The sequence below is a fragment of the Pseudopipra pipra genome, chromosome W (genome assembly GCF_036250125.1).
Source record: "Pseudopipra pipra isolate bDixPip1 chromosome W, bDixPip1.hap1, whole genome shotgun sequence".
Lineage (NCBI taxonomy): Eukaryota > Metazoa > Chordata > Aves > Passeriformes > Pipridae > Pseudopipra > Pseudopipra pipra.
Window position 1 is genome coordinate 6,802,893 of NC_087580.1, and position 8,783 is coordinate 6,811,675.

General features: G+C 57.0%; 2 long non-coding RNA genes across 2 annotated transcripts; one reads left to right on the plus strand and one right to left on the minus strand.

The window, feature by feature from the left end:
- Positions 1-276: 276 nt before the first annotated feature.
- LOC135405938 (uncharacterized) lies at positions 277-990 on the minus strand. The gene is made up of 2 exons (XR_010426114.1): positions 951-990; positions 277-853 (listed from the first exon to the last, which is right to left on the minus strand). It is a non-coding gene; the product is annotated as an uncharacterized LOC135405938 (long non-coding RNA).
- Positions 991-5,090: 4,100 nt separating this feature from the next.
- Positions 5,091-5,963, plus strand: LOC135405936 (uncharacterized). Its single transcript, XR_010426112.1, has 2 exons — positions 5,091-5,430; positions 5,823-5,963. It is a non-coding gene; the product is annotated as an uncharacterized LOC135405936 (long non-coding RNA).
- The last annotated feature ends 2,820 nt before the right edge of the window (positions 5,964-8,783 follow it).

Genomic DNA, 8,783 nt, shown 5'->3' on the forward strand with positions numbered 1-8,783 from the left:
TGGGTGCAGGTGGCTCAGGGAGCAGCTGCAGTTGGAGCTGTGGGATGAGCTCTGGGTGAGGGGCCTCAGCCCAAAGGCCGTGAGCTGCTGACCCTGGAGCAGCCAAGGGAGAGGACACTTGGAGACAGGGCAGGAGCCCAGGACTCAGCAGGAAGAGCAGTTTGTGTGCTTGGAGTGTGTTACGACCCGCCCCAGGAAAAGAGGGGGGGGTAACCCAGGTTTTATCAAAAATTCCTTTGGGGTGGATTAAAGTGAAACGACACTAAATAATCGGTGTATGAAAACATATATTGATAAGATTTATTTTAACAATTTTGAATCAATTGTTAAGTTAACATTTTTGGGTGCTGTCATAATCAATAGGTAAGCTAACATTTTTGGGTGCTGTCATAATCAATAGGTAAGCTAACATTTTTGGGTGCTGTCATAACCTTTCTGGGGAGGAGAAAAATGCATAGGGGAGAGAAAGGCAGGATAAGAGCAAGGGAGAGTAAGGGAAAGAAAAGCTGAGAGTGGACAGATGTCCATAGTCACCGCCCACGGGGTCCAGCGATGAAACTTGATAGTTGCAGCTTCCATGTCTGTCACTTGAAGTGGTGGTCTTGATCTGCTGGGGGGGAAGGAGGGAAGCCCCCACACTCCAAGAAGTTATGAATTATCATATCCATGGTCAGTGTCACGGGCCATGCCTCGAGCCTCCAACCTCTCCCTGGGCCCTGCGCAAGAGCTGCTGTGTCTGGCCTGGCTCCCGCCTTTCAAGTTTGGCAGAGGGAGGGCGGGTCCTGATTGCTCGTCAGATGTATCAATAGTCAAAAGCCTGCAAGGTCAGCTCTTATCTTTCAGGACTTCACACCTCCAGCACTGGAGGGAGGGAGGCCTTGGTTGCCCATCAGATGCATCAATAGTCAAAAGCCTGCAAGGTCAGTTCTTGTCTTTTCAGGACTTCACACCTCCAGCACTGGAGGGAGGGAGGGCCTTGACTGCCCATCAATAGTCAATATGCATCAATAGTCAAAAGCAGCCTGCAAGGTCAGGACTTCACACCTTCAGCACTGGAGGGAGGGAGGGGCTCGACTCCTCATCAGAGGTATCATGCAAGTCAAAAGCCTGCAAAAGTCTCCTAGAATGCATAAATCATCAACCATTTCAGTCTCTGACAGAGTGTGAGGAGATAAAACCCCATGGAGGTTTTTTTGGGGGTCCCTCCTTGAGGGACCAGCTCAGCCTGTATCTGTGTTTCTTCACCAGGAATAAAATGTTTTATTGTTTTTACGACATCAGAGACTCTGCCATGGGAAACCTGGGTTGGAAGCAGTGAGGAAACCTGGTCTGACTGTGAGAGTGGGAGTGTGGGGAGTCACAGGGGACCCGTCGGGTCACTGGAGCTGCTGCTGCTGGGAAGGGGCCTGAGTGTCAGCAGTGCCAGTCTGAGCTGGTGGGAGAGTGACTGCCAGGGAGTCCTGGGAATGGTGAGCCTGGGAAGTTCCCTTAAGAGTGTGAGGGGGATCTCATGTGCAGAGACCCCCAGGAGCCCCTTGAGCCTCTCTGCTCATGGCAAGGATGCAGAGAAGGCAGAGTTACTGAACACCTTTTCACTGACAAGACCAGCCTTTGATGCAGGGCTGCTCTCCATCCCTTCAGCCCTGAGCCTGGCCCTTGAGATCTGGGGGCATTTGACACCCGCTGGCTCCTTTGATCCCCTCTCCCATCCCTCCCAGAGCACAGGGAAGGACTGAGGGGCCTTGGCTGATTGTCCCTGACCCTCCCCTACCCCGACACCAAGCTGTGCTCCTTGGGGACGGTGCTTGGACAGCCCCAGTCAGACCCTGTTTCCCGCTGTGCCCCCAAACCACCGGGTGCCCCAGGGGATGTGGGAACACACATGGACACGGGAAGGCACCCGTGGATGTGGGAACACACCCACCCAGACAGACACAGAGCATTTGTTTTGCTGCAGGGGTTTATTGATTCTTGCAGGGAAATTGCCAGGGCACCCAGGGGATCAGGGGGGTCCTCCAGGGATGATCATCTCCTCATGCCGCTGGAGGGGGCCAGGACACGGGTGTCACCACCACTTCCAGTCCTGAAAGACAGAGCCCCAAACGTCACCCCCGGTGTCCACAGGGACATGGCAGGGGCCAGCGCTGGCCCTCAGCAGGATGGCACCTTCCCGCCCCACTCTCCCTCCCTCCCCACCCGCCTCACAGGCCCCTCTGCGCTGGGACCCCCGTGGGCACAGATCAAGGACAGGCACTGAGCGGGGGCTCCCGGCACCTGCCACAGCCTCAATTCTCCACTCACCTTTGCCCACATTTCCGCAACACCTTCCATCCTTACAGGCCCCTGACCAGACACAAGAGACCATTGTGGGGCAGCTGGGAAAACATCTCAGCTCAATGACTTGACTACTTGCCTTGCATTTTCCCCAGGAGCCGGCAGTGACCTGGAAGATTTTCCTTTTGCCCTTTTCTGCTTCGTGCCTCATTTGTTGGAAAATTGAGGAACGTTGACTGAGGAGGGGCCCAGGGGAGGTGAAGCCGCTCAAGAAAGAGGCATTTACAGCCCCTCAACACCAAAGGTCCCACTCTGGACTGTCTCCTTCCTCTGGGCTCTGCTTGGGGAGGCCGTGGCTGGGCCTGCACCACTTGGGGGTTGCAGTGCCCGCAAATGGGCTGGAGCCGGGCACTGCCACCACCCCAGCACTTCCCTGGGCCCAGCCCTTGTGTGCCAGGGCCAGCATTGCCCAGTGCTCCCCAGTGCCTGCCCACACTGGAGATCCCAGTCACCCGCCTGTGCCCATTGCCCGTCAGCCCCTTTATCTCCCAGCTCCCTGTTTCCCTGATCCCGGGGTCCTGGTGCCCCAAGAAGGGGGGCAGTGCCAGCCCCAGGTTCAGTCAAAGAGCTGGAGTGGGAACAGGGACAATTGTGCTCAGACACGCCGGGTTTGGGGCTGGGTTGAGCTCTGGGGTGTCCCAGAGGGAAAGCTCTGGAAGGGATGGGCAGGAGGACATGGGTGGATCAGGCTTTGGGGGCTGTTGGAGGATGGATTGTGTTGTGTGGGATTGTCCCCACAGGGTATGCAGCTGCTTTCAGCTCCCTGCCCACCCCCTTGGCACCCCCAGGTGCCTGGGCCCTTCCAGGGGCAGCTGCCCCGTGCAGGAAGCTGGAGGGATGCCGGGGAAGGTGGCTGGATGGGTGCCGCAGGCGGGATGGACTCTGTGCCAGGGCTGGGCTTGTGGCCAGGGCTGGGGGCTGTGCCCAGCCGGGCTTTGCCCCGGGGGCTCTCGGGGAGGGGGCAGGGAGGAGTCCCGGCAGGGATAAATGTGCTCCTGCCCTTGTGCAGCCTCAGCCAGCGCTGCCCAGGCCCAGAGGAAGATGAAGGTCGCTGTGCTCAGCGTGGCCCTGCTCTTCACCATCCTGATGAGCCCCCCGGCAGATGCCAAGGTGAGGCCCCCATGCCACGGCCATGGGCTCAGGGATGGGCCCCTTCCCAATCCAGGGGCTCCCCCAGCACTCCCCAGCACCCCCAGCCCCGGGCCAGGCCACTTTCTTCTGGCCACAATTCCCTCTCTCCTTCCCCTTCCCTCAATTCAACTCCTGCTGCTGCAGCTCCGCTTCCTCACAGGATGCTTGCACCCGGCTCCGTCCTGGCACAGTCCCACTGCTTCCTGCTCTTTCTGACCCCAAATCCCACCTTTTTGGGCCTCCCTGTCCCATCCTCTTGGTCCCCTGGGGCATCTCCCCACCATCTCCTCTCTTTGCCAGCCAAGGCAAAGGCCCAACCCAAACTGGGTGGAACTGGGCCAAGCCCCACTGGAGTCCAAGGAGGACAAACAGGCCCAAGCTCCACCCTGGGCTCAAGTGGGACAAGGCCTGGCCAGGCTGAACTGGCACCAACTGGGAAATGCCCTGCCATGGCCCCTTCCCAGGGCCTTTCCTCCAGGCTTTGCCCTCAATGCCTTGCCTTTCCCCCTGCACTGGTGTCCCCAACTTGCCTGGGAGCTGCAATCCCAAAGAGCCCCGCTCAGCCCGGGGGGCAGCCGGGGCTGGAGGGGGTGGGGACACCCATGTCCCCCCCAGCCCCACAAGGCCAACCCCAACCAAGCCTTTGCTCTCCTCCTGCAGCCCGTTCAGGCCGGCGGCGTCCAATGTGGGGAGGTAAGTCTGGGAGTTGGGGGCACCCAGTGTGGGAAGTGGGGGGCACTTTGGGCCCCCCATCCCTTCCTGGCACTGGGGACACCCCAGTGACCAGTGATGTCTTCTTGTCTCTCTACAGGGAACCCTGACCAGCGTGAGTACCAGGGCTTGTGCTGGGCCCAGACCCTCCCCTCTGGTGGCCACCACCCTCCAGGCCATCCCAGTGCTCCCCAGTCCACCCCAGTGTGCACCGGGGAGGCCCTTCCTCAGGGCCCCCACTCTATTCCCACACACCCCAGTCCACCCCATCACACACACACAGGCCATCATTCCCACACCATTTCTTCCCTTCTTTCTCCTCTAATCCTTCCCCTGTCCCACCGCCCATGACACTCGTGTCCAGAAATCCCCTTCCTTGACACCTCAGTCCCAAACCCCCTCCAGTCCCTTCCAGTTTTCTCCCCTTCCCCATTTCTCCTGCCCCCACCCCTGCCCTGCTTCATTCCCTGGGTCCCTCAGCTGGAATCCCTTCCTTCTCACCCGCATCCCCCACAGTCCCATCCCTTCCACACCCCAATGCCCATCCTGTGGGATCCCCAATTCCCCCCACTTCACCCTCTTTGGGTCCCCTCCTCCTCCCCCCACTCTCCTGCAGGCCCTGAATTCCCCTGGCTCTCCATGTCTCCATCCCCACCCTGGGCCCTGCAGGAACAGGGATCCCAATGGGAAACTGGGTGCAGTGGGGCTTGGGGGAGCAGAAGGGATTTTCCCCCTCAGACCAGAACCCAACCCTGGGCTGGGGGGTCTGGGGACACCCGTGTCCCTCCCCCAGCCCCACAGGGGCCAATCCTGCTTCAACCTTTGCTCTCCTTCCCCAGCCAATCTGGGTAATAAAAGAACGTGGATGTATGGAGGTAAGTCCTGGAGTTGGGATGTCCCCAGTGTGGGAAATGGGGGGAAATGTAATCCCCCCATCCCTCCTGGGCCTTGGGACACCCCAGTGACCAGTGACACCTCCCGCTCTCTCTCCAGATAAGATTCGATCTCCATCGAGTGAAGAGGTCTGAGGTGGGTACCCCGAGTTCTGCTGGGCCCAGACCCTCCCCTCTCATGGCCACCACCCTCCCCAGCATCCCACTGTGCCCCAGTCCAGCCCGGTGTGTCCCAGTCCAGCCCAGTTTGCCTCAGTCTAGCCCAGTGTGTCTCTAACCCTGCCTTTGTCCCCAGCCCCCCGTGGCTGACCAGGTGGAGCTGCTGCGCCAGTGACGCTCGGCTGCCTCTCTGCATGTCCAGGTGAGAAATATGGGAGGCTCCTCAGCCCCCCAAAGGAGCCTGGCAGGGCCCTGGGGGGTCCCTGAGCCCTCTGCAGTGGGCAGAGCTTGGGCACAGCAGAGGGACACGCAGGGGGTTGTCCCTGCTCCGTGTCCCGGGGCAGCTGGACAGAGCTGCCCCCAAGCCTTGCCTTGCACTGGGGGCTCTGCAGACCCCCAGGCTCACCGGGAGGGCAGGGAGGGGCTCGGGGAGGTGTCAGAGCATCCCGGGCTCAGGGGCTCTGGGGCCACATGGATCTCAGCATCCAATTCCCTTCTCCTGCCCCAGCTCCCTGCAGACAGATGGGGTGGGGACAAGGCCCCTCCCATGTCCCTGTGGACACCAAGGGTGACGTTTGGGGCTCTGTCTTTCAGGACTGGAAGTGGTGGTGACACCCGTGTCCTGGCCCCCTCCAGCGGCATGAGGAGATGATCATCCCTGGAGGACCCCCCTGATCCCCTGGGTGCCCTGGCAATTTCCCTGCAAGAATCAATAAACCCCTGCAGCAAAACAAATGCTCTGTGTCTGTCTGGGTGGGTGTGTTCCCACATCCACGGGTGCCTTCCCGTGTCCATGTGTGTTCCCACGTCCCCTGGGGCACCCGGTGGTTTGGGGGCACAGCGGGAAACAGGGTCTGACTGGGGCTGTCCAAGCACCGTCCCCAAGGAGCACAGCTTGGTGTCGGGGCAGGGGAGGGTCAGGGACAATCAGTCAAGGCCCCTCAGTCCTTCCCTGTGCTCTGGGAGGGATGGGAAAGGGGATCAAAGGAGCCAGCGGGTGTCAAATGCCCCCAGATCTCAAGGGCCAGGCTCGGGGCTGAAGGGATGGAGAGCAGCCCTGCATCCAAGGCCATGGGGATAGTGGGGGATGAAAAGCAGGATGGGAGCCAGCAATGGGAGCTCACAGCCCACAAACCCCCGTGTCCTGGGCTCATCCCACAGCGTGGGCAGCAGGGGAGGGGGGTTCTGCCCCTCTGCTCCGCTCAGCTGAGACCCCTCCTGCAGTGCTGCCTCCAGCTCTGGGCTCCTCTGGCTGTCTGCAACGCACCCGCCCGCAATGGCAATGGCTTCGGGGGATTGTCCTGTGCAATGGTTTGAGCCACCACAAAAATCCAAAATCGAATTTCCAGGCTTCCCCCACCCCTTCCCACAATTTTATCTCAACACCGAAGAGAAACTTTCAGGCAGACACCTCTATGGGGTCAAGGGACGTATATACATTTATTACTATGCAAATAAATACTATACAAGCTAAAAGCAACTATATATATATATTAACTTCAGTTATTGTACCTTATTCTGCCCATACAACCCTTGGCCAAAAGGGTCACTCTGTCTTTCCTGGACTCACAGCACTCCATTTTCATGGCTAAACACCTTGGAGAGGGCCCAGAGATGGCCCAGGAAGGAATGTGGGGCCTCGAGCACATGAGCTGTGTACAGAGGCTCACGGGTGTGGAGACAGAGGACAGAACAGGAGTAGCCTGGGAGGGCTTGAAGGGTGGTCTCAGAGATGCTGGAGCTTTCCTGCATCCTGGAAAACAGAATGAGAAAGAAATAATGCCACAAGGGCGGCTGGGGAGGTGCAGACTGGGCAGGAGCAGAAAGGAATTTCAAGTCAGGAGCAGCGCTGTGCTGCAACACAGCTCTCCTGACTCTGCCCATGCACTGAGCCTTGGGAATGCCCAAAGCTCTTCCCTCTCTCCGTAAAAGGTTTGGTTCCTCATTATCCTTTGGTGTTGGGGGGCACCTGGAATCTGGCAGGGGCAGGGGCTGCTCTGTTCGGCCTTGGGGCTCCTCCAGCTTCAGCATTGCTGGATGCAAACACTGCCCCTCCCAATCCCCTGAGCTGTGCACAGAGTGGGTCCTGATTCTCCCCAGGGGCTTTCTGGCATTAGGATCAGCCTGAGCAAGGTCACAAGCAGTGTGGGCTGTATTTACTCCTTCTTTGTTTTATTCCATCAGTCCAGGTCCTGGGAAACGCATCAATAGTCAGGAGACAGAGGAGGTAACTAAAAAACTAAACTGTTATTGGAATAAAAGGGAGAGTCCCTTCTAATACTCGAGAGGATCCATCAAGAAACACATTCTGTCCTTCTGTTCATGGACCATCTGTCAAGTCACTTCTACCTCGTGTTTGGAGATCTCTCCTTTGAATATGGTTGTGAACTGTCTCTTTTTCGGGGTCTTGTTCGTCCCCGTTTAAACAAGAGGCTGGATTAAAACTTTGTCCACTTTTGATCTCTGTGTCATTTTGTTCCCTTAAACAAGTTCTGTACTGCAATGATCGTGCATTAGTCATCTGTTTAGAGGCTTTTTCTTTTAACAGTGCCTTAACCTGCTGTGGGACTTTAATAAATGTCCTCCTGTCGTTAACTTTCTAGCCTCAGTTACCATTTGGGCAGTAGTGGCACAGCTTTGGACACAGTGGGGCCCTCCCCTTACTGCTGGATCTAGAAGCTTGGAGAAATAGGCCACTGGCCTACGAGAGCCACCGTGGTCTTGTGTTAGCACTCCTTTTGCGTGTCCCTGTTGAACATCTCCATAGAATTCAAATGCTTTGTTCAAATCTGGAAGAGCTAAAGCAGGGGCTTGGATTCATTTCTTTTTCAATTGTTAAAAACTTTCCTTCTATCAAAAACTGTCCTTCTCAGCCAGGGCCCACTGAGCAATTTATCAAGGGTTCTGTTGTGGTGGGCCTGTGACATCCTTGGCAATCCATCCCCATTAGACAATGGACCTCTTCTTCCTCAGGGTCCATCTGCTCCTATGGGCATTCTCTTTTCCAATGTCCCTCCCTTTTACAGATCCTGCATTGGTTCCTCCCTAGCTCAGGTTGTCCTTGTGTTTGCTGAGAAGAGGGAGGAGTATTTTGAAGAGGTTTGGGGGTCCAACTCTCCCTCTTGGTTCCCCTTGTCCTCTCATCCCTCCTCACTTAGGTTGAAGGAACTGAGCCCTTGCCTTAGCTTTCATTTGGGCTTTTTCATCCTCCTTCCTTACAGAAACTGATTGTGCTTTTCTATTAGTTCTTCTAAAGATTTAGTTTGCCACTCTTCCTCTTTCTGAATGCTTTGTCTGATGTCAGGCCGTGATTGAGTGACAAACTGTGCTTTTCATCAGGTTTCAAATGCAGGGCCTTTGGGGTCTAACCCTCCTGTTTTCTCAAGGTGTCCCTAAGCCTCTCCAGCCACTGGGTAGGGCTCTCATCTTTCTCTTGGTGTAGAGGCACAGCTTTAGACATGTTATTTGTGCGTGGCACTGCTGTTTTATTGCCCTTATTAAATCTGCTCAATAATCTCTCAGAGGGCCTAAGTGCATCTGGTTGTCCAGATCCCA